The sequence below is a fragment of the Sus scrofa genome, chromosome 16, assembly GCF_054392235.1.
Source record: "Sus scrofa isolate SSC_HxYL_T2T_F1_AM1 chromosome 16, Sscrofa_HxYL_maternal_Yorkshire_Landrace_v2.0, whole genome shotgun sequence".
Taxonomy (NCBI): Eukaryota; Metazoa; Chordata; class Mammalia; order Artiodactyla; family Suidae; genus Sus; species Sus scrofa.
Window position 1 is genome coordinate 62,476,068 of NC_139398.1, and position 21,044 is coordinate 62,497,111.

The 21,044-nt window shown below is 71.3% G+C and overlaps 1 long non-coding RNA gene across 1 annotated transcript in view; it reads left to right on the forward strand.

Annotated features, from left to right (window-relative positions):
• Positions 1-21,044, forward strand: part of LOC102164640 (uncharacterized) — a 182,203-nt gene that overhangs the window by 118,165 nt on the left and 42,994 nt on the right. Inside the window, exons 26-29 of the long non-coding RNA XR_014831535.1 lie at positions 3,418-3,553; positions 8,127-8,262; positions 12,846-12,981; positions 17,546-17,681. This is a non-coding gene — a long non-coding RNA (uncharacterized LOC102164640). The remainder of the gene's footprint in view (positions 1-3,417; positions 3,554-8,126; positions 8,263-12,845; positions 12,982-17,545; positions 17,682-21,044) is intronic.

Consider the following 21,044-nt stretch of genomic DNA (forward strand, 5'->3'; position numbering starts at 1 on the left):
GCCCCGGCCCAGCGGCCCGGCGACCCCTCTCTGTGAACGGCCTTGAGGCCACGTGCCGGGCCACGCGGATCCCCCAGTGCCCGAGGGCCCTGGCGGCCCACAGGGATCCAAGGGCAAGGCGGGTGGGAGGCTGGCAGGGTCCACGTGCCACGAGAAGCATGGCTTGCAGGCACGACCTCTGCCCAGAGCCTGTTTCCGCCTGGGCCGACTCCTCCGGCCGCCTCCCAGGCCCACCCTCGCAGCCCTTGGGCCTCCCGGCGGCTCTCTGCGGGCGGGACCTCAGCTGTGGGCTCCGAACCCCTGGCCCTCCCCGGACCCGCGTCCCTCCCTTCCTGTGTCCGGGAAACCCCAGCGAAGCCTTCGGTGCCCGCCAGGCAGGCGGTGGGCCTGCCTTGGTCCGCTCCGTCCTTCCTGACGCGGAGGCGGCTGGTGCTGGGCCTTGCTTGGGCCCTCAGCCTGAGAAGGTCTGTCTTGCCCCAGGAGACCACCCGGCTCGTGTCCGGCCGCCGCCGCCGCCGCCGCCGCCAGGTCCAAGGCGGCCTCGGGGGGCAGGGACAGAGCCGGCCGGGTCTTGCCTCTCCTGCGTTCGCGTGCTTGGGGCTCAGGCCTGTCACCCTCTGGCCGCCGAAGCCCAGCCGCCGGCCCTGCGGTGAAGCCTGGGGCCGAGGGCCATGGCCCCAGCTTCCGGGGCTCGGCTCCGCGGGCTGCCGTGGACACTGGTCGTCTGATCCCAGACGGAGGCAGGGAGGGCCAGCTGGTGGGGCCTGCCGCTCACACAGCCCACCCGCCCTGGACCCGGGGCCCTGGCCGCAGGGCCCCCCCGAGGCGAGGTCCTTCTCCGCGGGGGTGGGGTGCTGCTCTCCCTGCGTCCTGTCCTCCGTGGCCCCCCATGGCTCTGAGGACCCGAGAGGCCGGCGCCTGCCTGGGCCTGGGAGGCCCGGTGGGGGTGGAGGGAGCCGGCCCCTGCCTGCCTCTGCACCCTCCCTTCGGCTGCCCCTTGGCCTCCGAGCCCAGCCGAGCCCTGGGACTTCCTCCAAGGCCTTGGGTGGGCTTGCGCCCAGGAGCCCCTGCCAGCAGCCCAGGGAACGGCGGGAACCGGGCCCTCCCTGGCCTCAGCCGGCCCCCGGTAGCCTCATCCTGCTTGGAGCGCCTCGGCTTCCCCCGGGGCGCTCCTTCTCGCGAGCCTGGGGCGCTCCTCGGCGGGGGGCTGCTGTGATGGCATGGCCCGCGAGGGGGACCGTCCTGGGCGTCCAGCGGCGGACAGAGCAGCGTCCAGCAGGCTTCGGGCCCGGCCTGACCCTCCCTCTAGACCCCGGGTGGGCGGCAGGGGACCGGGTCCATTGGGCTGGCGGTGCGGCTCCTTGCTGTGCTCGGGGCCCCGGCTCTCCCGCCCCAGACAGCCACCGGGCCCGCCCCCCACCCCCCATGCCGGGAGGTTCCCCCCCCACTCCACCCCACCCCACCCCACCCCACCCCGCGCCGCCCCCCCCACCCCCCACCCCCGTGGTTGTGGTCGCCAGCCTCTGGCCAATGCCCCTGCAGACCAGCCCCCGTTTTCCTCCCTGGCACTACCGAGGGGGGCCCGGCCCAGGGCTCTCCAGGAGCCCGCCGTGGGCTGAGTACGGCCGAGGACTGGGCAGGCAGGGCAGCCGGTGGTCGCCGTCCCTCCAGGACACGAGTGCCCCTGCACAGGGGCGGAAGGGGAGGCCCGGGAGCCGGGGAGCCGCGGAGGCCAAGGGCCAGGCCGGCCAGGCCCCAGGGCAGGGCGGGGCGATCCCAGCGTGCGGCCCTGAGGCACTGTCCCCACACCGCTCCACACTGTCCCGAAGCCCCCGAGCGCCAGCCCAGACCCCCGGGACATCCCCCCACCCACCCACACACACACACACTCCCCCCCCGACCCCCGGGACACACCCCCGCGCCCTCACCCCCTCCACCCCTCCGCCCCCACCCCACCCCACCCCCCCGCCCCCCCGGACGCCGGGACACCCCCCCCCACTCCCCTCCCCTCCAGCAACGCGCGGCGCTCCCATCCCCCGGCAGCCCACCAGGTGGCGCTCGCTCCCACCCGGCCGCCGCGCCGACGCCCGTGACGTCAGCCGCCCGGCTCCATTTGAGCGCCTCTCGGCAGCCGAGAACTCGGACTTCCCGTGTGGCTCACAACATAACTACTCGGCGTTGCTTCTACAGTGGCTGTGGCTCGACCCCTAGCCTGGGAACCTCCATATGCCGCAGGTGCGGCCACTTGTTTTGCGCTCCCGCTCGCCTCCCCGGCCCGCCCCGGGCCCTTTCGCCTCGCCTTTTGCCCCGGCTCGCCCGCTGCCTTCGCCTGCCTCTCCCGAGCCCACCTCCCGCGCCCCGCACCCCCACTCACACACGCGCTCCCACGCGCCCCCCGCAACCCTCACCCACACTCTCGCACCTCGCAATGCTCTCTCTTGCCTCAAGCCACCGACCCACAGCGGCCGCCACCTGCCCTAAGCGCCGCCACCGCAGCGCCCCCCACCGCCGCCGCCGCCGCCGCCGCCGCCGCCGCCGCCGCGTCCCTCACGGGCCGGTCCGTGCCTCCTGCCCTCCCCGCCAGGCCCGCTCCCCCGCAGGGCCTGCTGCCCACCTGTGCTCTCCACCCACACCACACCCGCACATCCCTCGTGGCCCGACAGGTCCTTGAAGCTCACCCAAGACCCCCACTGGCCCCAGCAGCCCAGATCCACAAACAAGCAAACAAACAAGCAAACAAACAAACAAAGGCTGCCTCGGGATCACCTGAACCAGAGCTTGGAAAAACCCGCGGGGAGGATCGTTTGGGTTTCGTTGTTTGCAAAGGCTGGCGGGCTGGGGGCGGGGGGGCTGACGGTGGCACCCCATGCCCGAGACGGCCCCGTCAGGTCGCTGGCGCTGACTTGAAGCCTGGGAGGATAGCCTCTTTCTGCACAGGGAACTGACTCGGGTTTGGAGCCCGCAGCTGAGGGCGCTGGGCGTGCGTCCTCAATCCTCCTGCGGTCAGCAATGCAGTGGCTCCGTCTGCTTTGAGTCGGAGGTCGATTCTTACGATTAAAGTCGAGCTGATGTCCAATGTTTCTTCCAGGGGTCTTGGTCCGCCAAGGGACCCACTCGCAGACATTTCCCCGCGCTGTACCGGCGGCTCCCGTGGCCCATCCATTCCACACAGCGCAGGTGGCATCCACAGAGCAGCCCAGGGGCCCATCCCCATCCATCCCAGGGCAGCCCCTTTCCCCCACCTGCCAAGCCCAAGTGTGTGCTCCTTGCCCACCGTCGGTTTCTGGAGTCTGCGGGTGGGTGTTTAGATAGCGCCATCCGTTGCGGCGTTTAGAGTCCACCAACAGGTGATGTCCTAGGGCACTTGTCTTTGCCTTTCTGGCTTCCTTCGCTTAGTATGAGGGTCTCTCGTTCCAGCCCCGCGGCGGCAGATGGCACTCGTTCTGCCGCTTTTTCCTGGCTGTGTGCGATGCCATCGCATGGATGTCCCCGGGCCTTCGAAGTGCACTCACCTGTCAGTGGACCTTTAGGTGGCTTCCAGATCTTGGCTCTGGTGAGTAGTGCGGCGACAGACAGAGGGGTGCCCGGGTCTGCTTCCGGGAAAGTTTGGTCCCGGTGAAATGGAGCTGTTTGGAGGCCGGCTTCGGTCTTTGTGTGGGCCGGCCCGTGTAGGGCTGCTTGGCTGAGACTCTGTCGAGGAGGGAGGCCTTCAGCCACCGGGGCCTCACGGGGCCTCCCCGTGCGGCACCATCACAGAGCTCTCTGTCACTGCCCCTTGTGGGGGTGAGGGAAGGGGCGTGTTGGGGGGGGGGCGTGTGTGTCGGGGGGGATGGTGGGCAAGGAGCACACACTTGGGCTTGGCGGGTGGGGGCGGGGGTGGGGGTGGGGGAAAGGGGCTGCCCTGGGATGGATGGGGATGGGCCTCTGGGCTGCTCTGTGGATGCCACCTGCGCTGTGTGGAATGGATGGGCCAGGGGAGCCGCCGGTACAGCGCGGGGAAATGTCTGCGAGTGGGTCCCTTGGCTCTGTCGAGGAGGGAGGCCTTCAGCCACCGGGGCCTCACGGGGCCTCCCCGTGCGGCACCATCACAGAGCTCTCCGTCACTGCCCCTGGTGGGGGTGAGGGAAGGGGCGTGTTTGGGGGGGTGGGGTGGGCGGGGTGTGTGCGCGCGCGCGTGCACGCACGCTGGCGGGCGTGGGTGTCCCGGGGCCTGGCCAGCCCTCCGCTAGAGATCAGCACGCGTGGATGCTGACGTGAGGACCAGCAGGGTGACAAGAGAGGCTGCCTGGTGGGTGACCGCGCTGGGCAGAGCCACAACCCGCTCGCCTTTCAGTTCTCCACCCAGGGGCCCCTCCTGCGAGCCACCCATAGGGGTCCCTGGTCCCTCCCTCAGACGTCGTCTCCACCGCGGCCCGAGATCATCTTTCTTCTCCAGTGGGTTCCTTGTCTCTTGCGTACCACCCTCTCCACCCCCCACCCCCACCCCCACCCCCACCCCCACCCCCACCCGGCTTGCCCTTGGACAGACGGCGAGAAGCTGACCGAGAGACCGAGACAGAGACAGGAGATGAGCCGAGGCCGGTGGGCAAATGGTGCAGAGAGGGCTTGTCCGACGCAGGGTTGCCCCAGAACTTCACACACACGCACGCACACACGGACACACACGCACAGACACACGCCCGCGCACACACACACACGCACACCAGCCCCGGCCCAGCGGCCCGGCGACCCCTCTCTGTGAACGGCCTTGAGGCCACGTGCCGGGCCACGCGGATCCCCCAGTGCCCGAGGGCCCTGGCGGCCCACAGGGATCCAAGGGCAAGGCGGGTGGGAGGCTGGCAGGGTCCACGTGCCACGAGAAGCATGGCTTGCAGGCACGACCTCTGCCCAGAGCCTGTTTCCGCCTGGGCCGACTCCTCCGGCCGCCTCCCAGGCCCACCCTCGCAGCCCTTGGGCCTCCCGGCGGCTCTCTGCGGGCGGGACCTCAGCTGTGGGCTCCGAACCCCTGGCCCTCCCCGGACCCGCGTCCCTCCCTTCCTGTGTCCGGGAAACCCCAGCGAAGCCTTCGGTGCCCGCCAGGCAGGCGGTGGGCCTGCCTTGGTCCGCTCCGTCCTTCCTGACGCGGAGGCGGCTGGTGCTGGGCCTTGCTTGGGCCCTCAGCCTGAGAAGGTCTGTCTTGCCCCAGGAGACCACCCGGCTCGTGTCCGGCCGCCGCCGCCGCCGCCGCCGCCGCCGCCAGGTCCAAGGCGGCCTCGGGGGGCAGGGACAGAGCCGGCCGGGTCTTGCCTCTCCTGCGTTCGCGTGCTTGGGGCTCAGGCCTGTCACCCTCTGGCCGCCGAAGCCCAGCCGCCGGCCCTGCGGTGAAGCCTGGGGCCGAGGGCCATGGCCCCAGCTTCCGGGGCTCGGCTCCGCGGGCTGCCGTGGACACTGGTCGTCTGATCCCAGACGGAGGCAGGGAGGGCCAGCTGGTGGGGCCTGCCGCTCACACAGCCCACCCGCCCTGGACCCGGGGCCCTGGCCGCAGGGCCCCCCCCCGAGGCGAGGTCCTTCTCCGCGGGGGTGGGGTGCTGCTCTCCCTGCGTCCTGTCCTCCGTGGCCCCCCATGGCTCTGAGGACCCGAGAGGCCGGCGCCTGCCTGGGCCTGGGAGGCCCGGTGGGGGTGGAGGGAGCCGGCCCCTGCCTGCCTCTGCACCCTCCCTTCGGCTGCCCCTTGGCCTCCGAGCCCAGCCGAGCCCTGGGACTTCCTCCAAGGCCTTGGGTGGGCTTGCGCCCAGGAGCCCCTGCCAGCAGCCCAGGGAACGGCGGGAACCGGGCCCTCCCTGGCCTCAGCCGGCCCCCGGTAGCCTCATCCTGCTTGGAGCGCCTCGGCTTCCCCCGGGGCGCTCCTTCTCGCGAGCCTGGGGCGCTCCTCGGCGGGGGGCTGCTGTGATGGCATGGCCCGCGAGGGGGACCGTCCTGGGCGTCCAGCGGCGGACAGAGCAGCGTCCAGCAGGCTTCGGGCCCGGCCTGACCCTCCCTCTAGACCCCGGGTGGGCGGCAGGGGACCGGGTCCATTGGGCTGGCGGTGCGGCTCCTTGCTGTGCTCGGGGCCCCGGCTCTCCCGCCCCAGACAGCCACCGGGCCCGCCCCCCACCCCCCATGCCGGGAGGTTCCCCCCCCACTCCACCCCACCCCACCCCACCCCACCCCGCGCCGCCCCCCCCACCCCCCACCCCCGTGGTTGTGGTCGCCAGCCTCTGGCCAATGCCCCTGCAGACCAGCCCCCGTTTTCCTCCCTGGCACTACCGAGGGGGGCCCGGCCCAGGGCTCTCCAGGAGCCCGCCGTGGGCTGAGTACGGCCGAGGACTGGGCAGGCAGGGCAGCCGGTGGTCGCCGTCCCTCCAGGACACGAGTGCCCCTGCACAGGGGCGGAAGGGGAGGCCCGGGAGCCGGGGAGCCGCGGAGGCCAAGGGCCAGGCCGGCCAGGCCCCAGGGCAGGGCGGGGCGATCCCAGCGTGCGGCCCTGAGGCACTGTCCCCACACCGCTCCACACTGTCCCGAAGCCCCCGAGCGCCAGCCCAGACCCCCGGGACATCCCCCCACCCACCCACACACACACACACTCCCCCCCGACCCCCGGGACACACCCCCGCGCCCTCACCCCCTCCACCCCTCCGCCCCCACCCCACCCCACCCCCCCGCCCCCCCGGACGCCGGGACACCCCCCCCCACTCCCCTCCCCTCCAGCAACGCGCGGCGCTCCCATCCCCCGGCAGCCCACCAGGTGGCGCTCGCTCCCACCCGGCCGCCGCGCCGACGCCCGTGACGTCAGCCGCCCGGCTCCATTTGAGCGCCTCTCGGCAGCCGAGAACTCGGACTTCCCGTGTGGCTCACAACATAACTACTCGGCGTTGCTTCTACAGTGGCTGTGGCTCGACCCCTAGCCTGGGAACCTCCATATGCCGCAGGTGCGGCCACTTGTTTTGCGCTCCCGCTCGCCTCCCCGGCCCGCCCCGGGCCCTTTCGCCTCGCCTTTTGCCCCGGCTCGCCCGCTGCCTTCGCCTGCCTCTCCCGAGCCCACCTCCCGCGCCCCGCACCCCCACTCACACACGCGCTCCCACGCGCCCCCCGCAACCCTCACCCACACTCTCGCACCTCGCAATGCTCTCTCTTGCCTCAAGCCACCGACCCACAGCGGCCGCCACCTGCCCTAAGCGCCGCCACCGCAGCGCCCCCCACCGCCGCCGCCGCCGCCGCCGCCGCCGCCGCCGCGTCCCTCACGGGCCGGTCCGTGCCTCCTGCCCTCCCCGCCAGGCCCGCTCCCCCGCAGGGCCTGCTGCCCACCTGTGCTCTCCACCCACACCACACCCGCACATCCCTCGTGGCCCGACAGGTCCTTGAAGCTCACCCAAGACCCCCACTGGCCCCAGCAGCCCAGATCCACAAACAAGCAAACAAACAAGCAAACAAACAAACAAAGGCTGCCTCGGGATCACCTGAACCAGAGCTTGGAAAAACCCGCGGGGAGGATCGTTTGGGTTTCGTTGTTTGCAAAGGCTGGCGGGCTGGGGGCGGGGGGGCGGACGGTGGCACCCCATGCCCGAGACGGCCCCGTCAGGTCGCTGGCGCTGACTTGAAGCCTGGGAGGATAGCCTCTTTCTGCACAGGGAACTGACTCGGGTTTGGAGCCCGCAGCTGAGGGCGCTGGGCGTGCGTCCTCAATCCTCCTGCGGTCAGCAATGCAGTGGCTCCGTCTGCTTTGAGTCGGAGGTCGATTCTTACGATTAAAGTCGAGCTGATGTCCAATGTTTCTTCCAGGGGTCTTGGTCCGCCAAGGGACCCACTCGCAGACATTTCCCCGCGCTGTACCGGCGGCTCCCGTGGCCCATCCATTCCACACAGCGCAGGTGGCATCCACAGAGCAGCCCAGGGGCCCATCCCCATCCATCCCAGGGCAGCCCCTTTCCCCCACCTGCCAAGCCCAAGTGTGTGCTCCTTGCCCACCGTCGGTTTCTGGAGTCTGCGGGTGGGTGTTTAGATAGCGCCATCCGTTGCGGCGTTTAGAGTCCACCAACAGGTGATGTCCTAGGGCACTTGTCTTTGCCTTTCTGGCTTCCTTCGCTTAGTATGAGGGTCTCTCGTTCCAGCCCCGCGGCGGCAGATGGCACTCGTTCTGCCGCTTTTTCCTGGCTGTGTGCGATGCCATCGCATGGATGTCCCCGGGCCTTCGAAGTGCACTCACCTGTCAGTGGACCTTTAGGTGGCTTCCAGATCTTGGCTCTGGTGAGTAGTGCGGCGACAGACAGAGGGGTGCCCGGGTCTGCTTCCGGGAAAGTTTGGTCCCGGTGAAATGGAGCTGTTTGGAGGCCGGCTTCGGTCTTTGTGTGGGCCGGCCCGTGTAGGGCTGCTTGGCTGAGACTCTGTCGAGGAGGGAGGCCTTCAGCCACCGGGGCCTCACGGGGCCTCCCCGTGCGGCACCATCACAGAGCTCTCTGTCACTGCCCCTTGTGGGGGTGAGGGAAGGGGCGTGTTGGGGGGGGGGCGTGTGTGTCGGGGGGGATGGTGGGCAAGGAGCACACACTTGGGCTTGGCGGGTGGGGGCGGGGGTGGGGGTGGGGGAAAGGGGCTGCCCTGGGATGGATGGGGATGGGCCTCTGGGCTGCTCTGTGGATGCCACCTGCGCTGTGTGGAATGGATGGGCCAGGGGAGCCGCCGGTACAGCGCGGGGAAATGTCTGCGAGTGGGTCCCTTGGCTCTGTCGAGGAGGGAGGCCTTCAGCCACCGGGGCCTCACGGGGCCTCCCCGTGCGGCACCATCACAGAGCTCTCCGTCACTGCCCCTGGTGGGGGTGAGGGAAGGGGCGTGTTTGGGGGGGTGGGGTGGGCGGGGTGTGTGCGCGCGCGCGTGCACGCACGCTGGCGGGCGTGGGTGTCCCGGGGCCTGGCCAGCCCTCCGCTAGAGATCAGCACGCGTGGATGCTGACGTGAGGACCAGCAGGGTGACAAGAGAGGCTGCCTGGTGGGTGACCGCGCTGGGCAGAGCCACAACCCGCTCGCCTTTCAGTTCTCCACCCAGGGGCCCCTCCTGCGAGCCACCCATAGGGGTCCCTGGTCCCTCCCTCAGACGTCGTCTCCACCGCGGCCCGAGATCATCTTTCTTCTCCAGTGGGTTCCTTGTCTCTTGCGTACCACCCTCTCCACCCCCCACCCCCACCCCCACCCCCACCCCCACCCCCACCCGGCTTGCCCTTGGACAGACGGCGAGAAGCTGACCGAGAGACCGAGACAGAGACAGGAGATGAGCCGAGGCCGGTGGGCAAATGGTGCAGAGAGGGCTTGTCCGACGCAGGGTTGCCCCAGAACTTCACACACACGCACGCACACACGGACACACACGCACAGACACACGCCCGCGCACACACACACACGCACACCAGCCCCGGCCCAGCGGCCCGGCGACCCCTCTCTGTGAACGGCCTTGAGGCCACGTGCCGGGCCACGCGGATCCCCCAGTGCCCGAGGGCCCTGGCGGCCCACAGGGATCCAAGGGCAAGGCGGGTGGGAGGCTGGCAGGGTCCACGTGCCACGAGAAGCATGGCTTGCAGGCACGACCTCTGCCCAGAGCCTGTTTCCGCCTGGGCCGACTCCTCCGGCCGCCTCCCAGGCCCACCCTCGCAGCCCTTGGGCCTCCCGGCGGCTCTCTGCGGGCGGGACCTCAGCTGTGGGCTCCGAACCCCTGGCCCTCCCCGGACCCGCGTCCCTCCCTTCCTGTGTCCGGGAAACCCCAGCGAAGCCTTCGGTGCCCGCCAGGCAGGCGGTGGGCCTGCCTTGGTCCGCTCCGTCCTTCCTGACGCGGAGGCGGCTGGTGCTGGGCCTTGCTTGGGCCCTCAGCCTGAGAAGGTCTGTCTTGCCCCAGGAGACCACCCGGCTCGTGTCCGGCCGCCGCCGCCGCCGCCGCCGCCGCCGCCAGGTCCAAGGCGGCCTCGGGGGGCAGGGACAGAGCCGGCCGGGTCTTGCCTCTCCTGCGTTCGCGTGCTTGGGGCTCAGGCCTGTCACCCTCTGGCCGCCGAAGCCCAGCCGCCGGCCCTGCGGTGAAGCCTGGGGCCGAGGGCCATGGCCCCAGCTTCCGGGGCTCGGCTCCGCGGGCTGCCGTGGACACTGGTCGTCTGATCCCAGACGGAGGCAGGGAGGGCCAGCTGGTGGGGCCTGCCGCTCACACAGCCCACCCGCCCTGGACCCGGGGCCCTGGCCGCAGGGCCCCCCCCCGAGGCGAGGTCCTTCTCCGCGGGGGTGGGGTGCTGCTCTCCCTGCGTCCTGTCCTCCGTGGCCCCCCATGGCTCTGAGGACCCGAGAGGCCGGCGCCTGCCTGGGCCTGGGAGGCCCGGTGGGGGTGGAGGGAGCCGGCCCCTGCCTGCCTCTGCACCCTCCCTTCGGCTGCCCCTTGGCCTCCGAGCCCAGCCGAGCCCTGGGACTTCCTCCAAGGCCTTGGGTGGGCTTGCGCCCAGGAGCCCCTGCCAGCAGCCCAGGGAACGGCGGGAACCGGGCCCTCCCTGGCCTCAGCCGGCCCCCGGTAGCCTCATCCTGCTTGGAGCGCCTCGGCTTCCCCCGGGGCGCTCCTTCTCGCGAGCCTGGGGCGCTCCTCGGCGGGGGGCTGCTGTGATGGCATGGCCCGCGAGGGGGACCGTCCTGGGCGTCCAGCGGCGGACAGAGCAGCGTCCAGCAGGCTTCGGGCCCGGCCTGACCCTCCCTCTAGACCCCGGGTGGGCGGCAGGGGACCGGGTCCATTGGGCTGGCGGTGCGGCTCCTTGCTGTGCTCGGGGCCCCGGCTCTCCCGCCCCAGACAGCCACCGGGCCCGCCCCCCACCCCCCATGCCGGGAGGTTCCCCCCCCACTCCACCCCACCCCACCCCACCCCACCCCGCGCCGCCCCCCCCACCCCCCACCCCCGTGGTTGTGGTCGCCAGCCTCTGGCCAATGCCCCTGCAGACCAGCCCCCGTTTTCCTCCCTGGCACTACCGAGGGGGGCCCGGCCCAGGGCTCTCCAGGAGCCCGCCGTGGGCTGAGTACGGCCGAGGACTGGGCAGGCAGGGCAGCCGGTGGTCGCCGTCCCTCCAGGACACGAGTGCCCCTGCACAGGGGCGGAAGGGGAGGCCCGGGAGCCGGGGAGCCGCGGAGGCCAAGGGCCAGGCCGGCCAGGCCCCAGGGCAGGGCGGGGCGATCCCAGCGTGCGGCCCTGAGGCACTGTCCCCACACCGCTCCACACTGTCCCGAAGCCCCCGAGCGCCAGCCCAGACCCCCGGGACATCCCCCCACCCACCCACACACACACACACTCCCCCCCGACCCCCGGGACACACCCCCGCGCCCTCACCCCCTCCACCCCTCCGCCCCCACCCCACCCCACCCCCCCGCCCCCCCGGACGCCGGGACACCCCCCCCCACTCCCCTCCCCTCCAGCAACGCGCGGCGCTCCCATCCCCCGGCAGCCCACCAGGTGGCGCTCGCTCCCACCCGGCCGCCGCGCCGACGCCCGTGACGTCAGCCGCCCGGCTCCATTTGAGCGCCTCTCGGCAGCCGAGAACTCGGACTTCCCGTGTGGCTCACAACATAACTACTCGGCGTTGCTTCTACAGTGGCTGTGGCTCGACCCCTAGCCTGGGAACCTCCATATGCCGCAGGTGCGGCCACTTGTTTTGCGCTCCCGCTCGCCTCCCCGGCCCGCCCCGGGCCCTTTCGCCTCGCCTTTTGCCCCGGCTCGCCCGCTGCCTTCGCCTGCCTCTCCCGAGCCCACCTCCCGCGCCCCGCACCCCCGACCCCCCGCGCCCCGCACCCCCACTCACACACGCGCTCCCACGCGCCCCCCGCAACCCTCACCCACACTCTCGCACCTCGCAATGCTCTCTCTTGCCTCAAGCCACCGACCCACAGCGGCCGCCACCTGCCCTAAGCGCCGCCACCGCAGCGCCCCCCGCCGCCGCCGCCGCCGCCGCCGCGTCCCTCACGGGCCGGTCCGAGCCTCCTGCCCTCCCCGCCAGGCCCGCTCCCCCGCAGGGCCTGCTGCCCACCTGTGCTCTCCACCCACACCACACCCGCACATCCCTCGTGGCCCGACAGGTCCTTGAAGCCCACCCAAGACCCCCATTGGCCCCAGCAGCCCAGATCCACAAACAAGCAAACAAACAAGCAAACAAACAAACAAAGGCTGCCTCGGGATCACCTGAACCAGAGCTTGGAAAAACCCGCGGGGAGGATCGTTTGGGTTTCGTTGTTTGCAAAGGCTGGCGGGCTGGGGGCGGGGGGCGGACGGTGGCACCCCATGCCCGAGACGGCCCCGTCAGGTCGCTGGCGCTGACTTGAAGCCTGGGAGGATAGCCTCTTTCTGCACAGGGAACTGACTCGGGTTTGGAGCCCGCAGCTGAGGGCGCTGGGCGTGCGTCCTCAATCCTCCTGCGGTCAGCAATGCAGTGGCTCCGTCTGCTTTGAGTCGGAGGTCGATTCTTACGATTAAAGTCGAGCTGATGTCCAATGTTTCTTCCAGGGGTCTTGGTCCGCCAAGGGACCCACTCGCAGACATTTCCCCGCGCTGTACCGGCGGCTCCCGTGGCCCATCCATTCCACACAGCGCAGGTGGCATCCACAGAGCAGCCCAGGGGCCCATCCCCATCCATCCCAGGGCAGCCCCTTTCCCCCACCTGCCAAGCCCAAGTGTGTGCTCCTTGCCCACCGTCGGTTTCTGGAGTCTGCGGGTGGGTGTTTAGATAGCGCCATCCGTTGCGGCGTTTAGAGTCCACCAACAGGTGATGTCCTAGGGCACTTGTCTTTGCCTTTCTGGCTTCCTTCGCTTAGTATGAGGGTCTCTCGTTCCAGCCCCGCGGCGGCAGATGGCACTCGTTCTGCCGCTTTTTCCTGGCTGTGTGCGATGCCATCGCATGGATGTCCCCGGGCCTTCGAAGTGCACTCACCTGTCAGTGGACCTTTAGGTGGCTTCCAGATCTTGGCTCTGGTGAGTAGTGCGGCGACAGACAGAGGGGTGCCCGGGTCTGCTTCCGGGAAAGTTTGGTCCCGGTGAAATGGAGCTGTTTGGAGGCCGGCTTCGGTCTTTGTGTGGGCCGGCCCGTGTAGGGCTGCTTGGCTGAGACTCTGTCGAGGAGGGAGGCCTTCAGCCACCGGGGCCTCACGGGGCCTCCCCGTGCGGCACCATCACAGAGCTCTCTGTCACTGCCCCTTGTGGGGGTGAGGGAAGGGGCGTGTTGGGGGGGGGGGCGTGTGTGTCGGGGGGGATGGTGGGCAAGGAGCACACACTTGGGCTTGGCGGGTGGGGGCGGGGGTGGGGGTGGGGGAAAGGGGCTGCCCTGGGATGGATGGGGATGGGCCTCTGGGCTGCTCTGTGGATGCCACCTGCGCTGTGTGGAATGGATGGGCCAGGGGAGCCGCCGGTACAGCGCGGGGAAATGTCTGCGAGTGGGTCCCTTGGCTCTGTCGAGGAGGGAGGCCTTCAGCCACCGGGGCCTCACGGGGCCTCCCCGTGCGGCACCATCACAGAGCTCTCCGTCACTGCCCCTGGTGGGGGTGAGGGAAGGGGCGTGTTTGGGGGGGTGGGGTGGGCGGGGTGTGTGCGCGCGCGCGTGCACGCACGCTGGCGGGCGTGGGTGTCCCGGGGCCTGGCCAGCCCTCCGCTAGAGATCAGCACGCGTGGATGCTGACGTGAGGACCAGCAGGGTGACAAGAGAGGCTGCCTGGTGGGTGACCGCGCTGGGCAGAGCCACAACCCGCTCGCCTTTCAGTTCTCCACCCAGGGGCCCCTCCTGCGAGCCACCCATAGGGGTCCCTGGTCCCTCCCTCAGACGTCGTCTCCACCGCGGCCCGAGATCATCTTTCTTCTCCAGTGGGTTCCTTGTCTCTTGCGTACCACCCTCTCCACCCCCCACCCCCACCCCCACCCCCACCCCCACCCGGCTTGCCCTTGGACAGACGGCGAGAAGCTGACCGAGAGACCGAGACAGAGACAGGAGATGAGCCGAGGCCGGTGGGCAAATGGTGCAGAGAGGGCTTGTCCGACGCAGGGTTGCCCCAGAACTTCACACACACGCACGCACACACGGACACACACGCACAGACACACGCCCGCGCACACACACACACGCACACCAGCCCCGGCCCAGCGGCCCGGCGACCCCTCTCTGTGAACGGCCTTGAGGCCACGTGCCGGGCCACGCGGATCCCCCAGTGCCCGAGGGCCCTGGCGGCCCACAGGGATCCAAGGGCAAGGCGGGTGGGAGGCTGGCAGGGTCCACGTGCCACGAGAAGCATGGCTTGCAGGCACGACCTCTGCCCAGAGCCTGTTTCCGCCTGGGCCGACTCCTCCGGCCGCCTCCCAGGCCCACCCTCGCAGCCCTTGGGCCTCCCGGCGGCTCTCTGCGGGCGGGACCTCAGCTGTGGGCTCCGAACCCCTGGCCCTCCCCGGACCCGCGTCCCTCCCTTCCTGTGTCCGGGAAACCCCAGCGAAGCCTTCGGTGCCCGCCAGGCAGGCGGTGGGCCTGCCTTGGTCCGCTCCGTCCTTCCTGACGCGGAGGCGGCTGGTGCTGGGCCTTGCTTGGGCCCTCAGCCTGAGAAGGTCTGTCTTGCCCCAGGAGACCACCCGGCTCGTGTCCGGCCGCCGCCGCCGCCGCCGCCGCCAGGTCCAAGGCGGCCTCGGGGGGCAGGGACAGAGCCGGCCGGGTCTTGCCTCTCCTGCGTTCGCGTGCTTGGGGCTCAGGCCTGTCACCCTCTGGCCGCCGAAGCCCAGCCGCCGGCCCTGCGGTGAAGCCTGGGGCCGAGGGCCATGGCCCCAGCTTCCGGGGCTCGGCTCCGCGGGCTGCCGTGGACACTGGTCGTCTGATCCCAGACGGAGGCAGGGAGGGCCAGCTGGTGGGGCCTGCCGCTCACACAGCCCACCCGCCCTGGACCCGGGGCCCTGGCCGCAGGGCCCCCCCGAGGCGAGGTCCTTCTCCGCGGGGGTGGGGTGCTGCTCTCCCTGCGTCCTGTCCTCCGTGGCCCCCCATGGCTCTGAGGACCCGAGAGGCCGGCGCCTGCCTGGGCCTGGGAGGCCCGGTGGGGGTGGAGGGAGCCGGCCCCTGCCTGCCTCTGCACCCTCCCTTCGGCTGCCCCTTGGCCTCCGAGCCCAGCCGAGCCCTGGGACTTCCTCCAAGGCCTTGGGTGGGCTTGCGCCCAGGAGCCCCTGCCAGCAGCCCAGGGAACGGCGGGAACCGGGCCCTCCCTGGCCTCAGCCGGCCCCCGGTAGCCTCATCCTGCTTGGAGCGCCTCGGCTTCCCCCGGGGCGCTCCTTCTCGCGAGCCTGGGGCGCTCCTCGGCGGGGGGCTGCTGTGATGGCATGGCCCGCGAGGGGGACCGTCCTGGGCGTCCAGCGGCGGACAGAGCAGCGTCCAGCAGGCTTCGGGCCCGGCCTGACCCTCCCTCTAGACCCCGGGTGGGCGGCAGGGGACCGGGTCCATTGGGCTGGCGGTGCGGCTCCTTGCTGTGCTCGGGGCCCCGGCTCTCCCGCCCCAGACAGCCACCGGGCCCGCCCCCCACCCCCCATGCCGGGAGGTTCCCCCCCCACTCCACCCCACCCCACCCCACCCCACCCCGCGCCGCCCCCCCCACCCCCCACCCCCGTGGTTGTGGTCGCCAGCCTCTGGCCAATGCCCCTGCAGACCAGCCCCCGTTTTCCTCCCTGGCACTACCGAGGGGGGCCCGGCCCAGGGCTCTCCAGGAGCCCGCCGTGGGCTGAGTACGGCCGAGGACTGGGCAGGCAGGGCAGCCGGTGGTCGCCGTCCCTCCAGGACACGAGTGCCCCTGCACAGGGGCGGAAGGGGAGGCCCGGGAGCCGGGGAGCCGCGGAGGCCAAGGGCCAGGCCGGCCAGGCCCCAGGGCAGGGCGGGGCGATCCCAGCGTGCGGCCCTGAGGCACTGTCCCCACACCGCTCCACACTGTCCCGAAGCCCCCGAGCGCCAGCCCAGACCCCCGGGACATCCCCCCACCCACCCACACACACACACACTCCCCCCCCGACCCCCGGGACACACCCCCGCGCCCTCACCCCCTCCACCCCTCCGCCCCCACCCCACCCCACCCCCCCGCCCCCCCGGACGCCGGGACACCCCCCCCCACTCCCCTCCCCTCCAGCAACGCGCGGCGCTCCCATCCCCCGGCAGCCCACCAGGTGGCGCTCGCTCCCACCCGGCCGCCGCGCCGACGCCCGTGACGTCAGCCGCCCGGCTCCATTTGAGCGCCTCTCGGCAGCCGAGAACTCGGACTTCCCGTGTGGCTCACAACATAACTACTCGGCGTTGCTTCTACAGTGGCTGTGGCTCGACCCCTAGCCTGGGAACCTCCATATGCCGCAGGTGCGGCCACTTGTTTTGCGCTCCCGCTCGCCTCCCCGGCCCGCCCCGGGCCCTTTCGCCTCGCCTTTTGCCCCGGCTCGCCCGCTGCCTTCGCCTGCCTCTCCCGAGCCCACCTCCCGCGCCCCGCACCCCCACTCACACACGCGCTCCCACGCGCCCCCCGCAACCCTCACCCACACTCTCGCACCTCGCAATGCTCTCTCTTGCCTCAAGCCACCGACCCACAGCGGCCGCCACCTGCCCTAAGCGCCGCCACCGCAGCGCCCCCCACCGCCGCCGCCGCCGCCGCCGCCGCCGCCGCCGCCGCGTCCCTCACGGGCCGGTCCGTGCCTCCTGCCCTCCCCGCCAGGCCCGCTCCCCCGCAGGGCCTGCTGCCCACCTGTGCTCTCCACCCACACCACACCCGCACATCCCTCGTGGCCCGACAGGTCCTTGAAGCTCACCCAAGACCCCCACTGGCCCCAGCAGCCCAGATCCACAAACAAGCAAACAAACAAGCAAACAAACAAACAAAGGCTGCCTCGGGATCACCTGAACCAGAGCTTGGAAAAACCCGCGGGGAGGATCGTTTGGGTTTCGTTGTTTGCAAAGGCTGGCGGGCTGGGGGCGGGGGGGCGGACGGTGGCACCCCATGCCCGAGACGGCCCCGTCAGGTCGCTGGCGCTGACTTGAAGCCTGGGAGGATAGCCTCTTTCTGCACAGGGAACTGACTCGGGTTTGGAGCCCGCAGCTGAGGGCGCTGGGCGTGCGTCCTCAATCCTCCTGCGGTCAGCAATGCAGTGGCTCCGTCTGCTTTGAGTCGGAGGTCGATTCTTACGATTAAAGTCGAGCTGATGTCCAATGTTTCTTCCAGGGGTCTTGGTCCGCCAAGGGACCCACTCGCAGACATTTCCCCGCGCTGTACCGGCGGCTCCCGTGGCCCATCCATTCCACACAGCGCAGGTGGCATCCACAGAGCAGCCCAGGGGCCCATCCCCATCCATCCCAGGGCAGCCCCTTTCCCCCACCTGCCAAGCCCAAGTGTGTGCTCCTTGCCCACCGTCGGTTTCTGGAGTCTGCGGGTGGGTGTTTAGATAGCGCCATCCGTTGCGGCGTTTAGAGTCCACCAACAGGTGATGTCCTAGGGCACTTGTCTTTGCCTTTCTGGCTTCCTTCGCTTAGTATGAGGGTCTCTCGTTCCAGCCCCGCGGCGGCAGATGGCACTCGTTCTGCCGCTTTTTCCTGGCTGTGTGCGATGCCATCGCATGGATGTCCCCGGGCCTTCGAAGTGCACTCACCTGTCAGTGGACCTTTAGGTGGCTTCCAGATCTTGGCTCTGGTGAGTAGTGCGGCGACAGACAGAGGGGTGCCCGGGTCTGCTTCCGGGAAAGTTTGGTCCCGGTGAAATGGAGCTGTTTGGAGGCCGGCTTCGGTCTTTGTGTGGGCCGGCCCGTGTAGGGCTGCTTGGCTGAGACTCTGTCGAGGAGGGAGGCCTTCAGCCACCGGGGCCTCACGGGGCCTCCCCGTGCGGCACCATCACAGAGCTCTCTGTCACTGCCCCTTGTGGGGGTGAGGGAAGGGGCGTGTTGGGGGGGGGCGTGTGTGTCGGGGGGGATGGTGGGCAAGGAGCACACACTTGGGCTTGGCGGGTGGGGGCGGGGGTGGGGGTGGGGGAAAGGGGCTGCCCTGGGATGGATGGGGATGGGCCTCTGGGCTGCTCTGTGGATGCCACCTGCGCTGTGTGGAATGGATGGGCCAGGGGAGCCGCCGGTACAGCGCGGGGAAATGTCTGCGAGTGGGTCCCTTGGCTCTGTCGAGGAGGGAGGCCTTCAGCCACCGGGGCCTCACGGGGCCTCCCCGTGCGGCACCATCACAGAGCTCTCCGTCACTGCCCCTGGTGGGGGTGAGGGAAGGGGCGTGTTTGGGGGGGTGGGGTGGGCGGGGTGTGTGCGCGCGCGCGTGCACGCACGCTGGCGGGCGTGGGTGTCCCGGGGCCTGGCCAGCCCTCCGCTAGAGATCAGCACGCGTGGATGCTGACGTGAGGACCAGCAGGGTGACAAGAGAGGCTGCCTGGTGGGTGACCGCGCTGGGCAGAGCCACAACCCGCTCGCCTTTCAGTTCTCCACCCAGGGGCCCCTCCTGCGAGCCACCCATAGGGGTCCCTGGTCCCTCCCTCAGACGTCGTCTCCACCGCGGCCCGAGATCATCTTTCTTCTCCAGTGGGTTCCTTGTCTCTTGCGTACCACCCTCTCCACCCCCCACCCCCACCCCCACCCCCACCCCCACCCCCACCCGGCTTGCCCTTGGACAGACGGCGAGAAGCTGACCGAGAGACCGAGACAGAGACAGGAGATGAGCCGAGGCCGGTGGGCAAATGGTGCAGAGAGGGCTTGTCCGACGCAGGGTTGCCCCAGAACTTCACACACACGCACGCACACACGGACACACACGCACAGACACACGCCCGCGCACACACACACACGCACACCAGCCCCGGCCCAGCGGCCCGGCGACCCCTCTCTGTGAACGGCCTTGAGGCCACGTGCCGGGCCACGCGGATCCCCCAGTGCCCGAGGGCCCTGGCGGCCCACAGGGATCCAAGGGCAAGGCGGGTGGGAGGCTGGCAGGGTCCACGTGCCACGAGAAGCATGGCTTGCAGGCACGACCTCTGCCCAGAGCCTGTTTCCGCCTGGGCCGACTCCTCCGGCCGCCTCCCAGGCCCACCCTCGCAGCCCTTGGGCCTCCCGGCGGCTCTCTGCGGGCGGGACCTCAGCTGTGGGCTCCGAACCCCTGGCCCTCCCCGGACCCGCGTCCCTCCCTTCCTGTGTCCGGGAAACCCCAGCGAAGCCTTCGGTGCCCGCCAGGCAGGCGGTGGGCCTGCCTTGGTCCGCTCCGTCCTTCCTGACGCGGAGGCGGCTGGTGCTGGGCCTTGCTTGGGCCCTCAGCCTGAGAAGGTCTGTCTTGCCCCAGGAGACCACCCGGCTCGTGTCCGGCCGCCGCCGCCGCCGCCGCCGCCGCCGCCAGGTCCAAGGCGGCCTCGGGGGGCAGGGACAGAGCCGGCCGGGTCTTGCCTCTCCTGCGTTCGCGTGCTTGGGGCTCAGGCCTGTCACCCTCTGGCCGCCGAAGCCCAGCCGCCGGCCCTGCGGTGAAGCCTGGGGCCGAGGGCCATGGCCCCAGCTTCCGGGGCTCGGCTCCGCGGGCTGCCGTGGACACTGGTCGTCTGATCCCAGACGGAGGCAGGGAGGGCCAGCTGGTGGGGCCTGCCGCTCACACAGCCCACCCGCCCTGGACCCGGGGCCCTGGCCGCAGGGCCCCCCCCCGAGGCGAGGTCCTTCTCCGCGGGGGTGGGGTGCTGCTCTCCCTGCGTCCTGTCCTCCGTGGCCCCCCATGGCTCTGAGGACCCGAGAGGCCGGCGCCTGCCTGGGCCTGGGAGGCCCGGTGGGGGTGGAGGGAGCCGGCCCCTGCCTGCCTCTGCACCCTCCCTTCGGCTGCCCCTTGGCCTCCGAGCCCAGCCGAGCCCTGGGACTTCCTCCAAGGCCTTGGGTGGGCTTGCGCCCAGGAGCCCCTGCCAGCAGCCCAGGGAACGGCGGGAACCGGGCCCTCCCTGGCCTCAGCCGGCCCCCGGTAGCCTCATCCTGCTTGGAGCGCCTCGGCTTCCCCCGGGGCGCTCCTTCTCGCGAGCCTGGGGCGCTCCTCGGCGGGGGGCTGCTGTGATGGCATGGCCCGCGAGGGGGACCGTCCTGGGCGTCCAGCGGCGGACAGAGCAGCGTCCAGCAGGCTTCGGGCCCGGCCTGACCCTCCCTCTAGACCCCGGGTGGGCGGCAGGGGACCGGGTCCATTGGGCTGGCGGTGCGGCTCCTTGCTGTGCTCGGGGCCCCGGCTCTCCCGCCCCAGACAGCCACCGGGCCCGCCCCCCACCCCCCATGCCGGGAGGTTCCCCCCCCACTCCACCCCACCCCACCCCACCCCACCCCGCGCCGCCCCCCCCACCCCCCACCCCCGTGGTTGTGGTCGCCAGCCTCTGGCCAATGCCCCTGCAGACCAGCCCCCGTTTTCCTCCCTGGCACTACCGAGGGGGGCCCGGCCCAGGGCTCTCCAGGAGCCCGCCGTGGGCTGAGTACGGCCGAGGACTGGGCAGGCAGGGCAGCCGGTGGTCGCCGTCCCTCCAGGACACGAGTGCCCCTGCACAGGGGCGGAAGGGGAGGCCCGGGAGCCGGGGAGCCGCGGAGGCCAAGGGCCAGGCCGGCCAGGCCCCAGGGCAGGGCGGGGCGATCCCAGCGTGCGGCCCTGAGGCACTGTCCCCACACCGCTCCACACTGTCCCGAAGCCCCCGAGCGCCAGCCCAGACCCCCGGGACATCCCCCCACCCACCCACACACACACACACTCCCCCCCGACCCCCGGGACACACCCCCGCGCCCTCACCCCCTCCACCCCTCCGCCCCCACCCCACCCCACCCCCCCGCCCCCCCGGACGCCGGGACACCCCCCCCCACTCCCCTCCCCTCCAGCAACGCGCGGCGCTCCCATCCCCCGGCAGCCCACCAGGTGGCGCTCGCTCCCACCCGGCCGCCGCGCCGACGCCCGTGACGTCAGCCGCCCGGCTCCATTTGAGCGCCTCTCGGCAGCCGAGAACTCGGACTTCCCGTGTGGCTCACAACATAACTACTCGGCGTTGCTTCTACAGTGGCTGTGGCTCGAC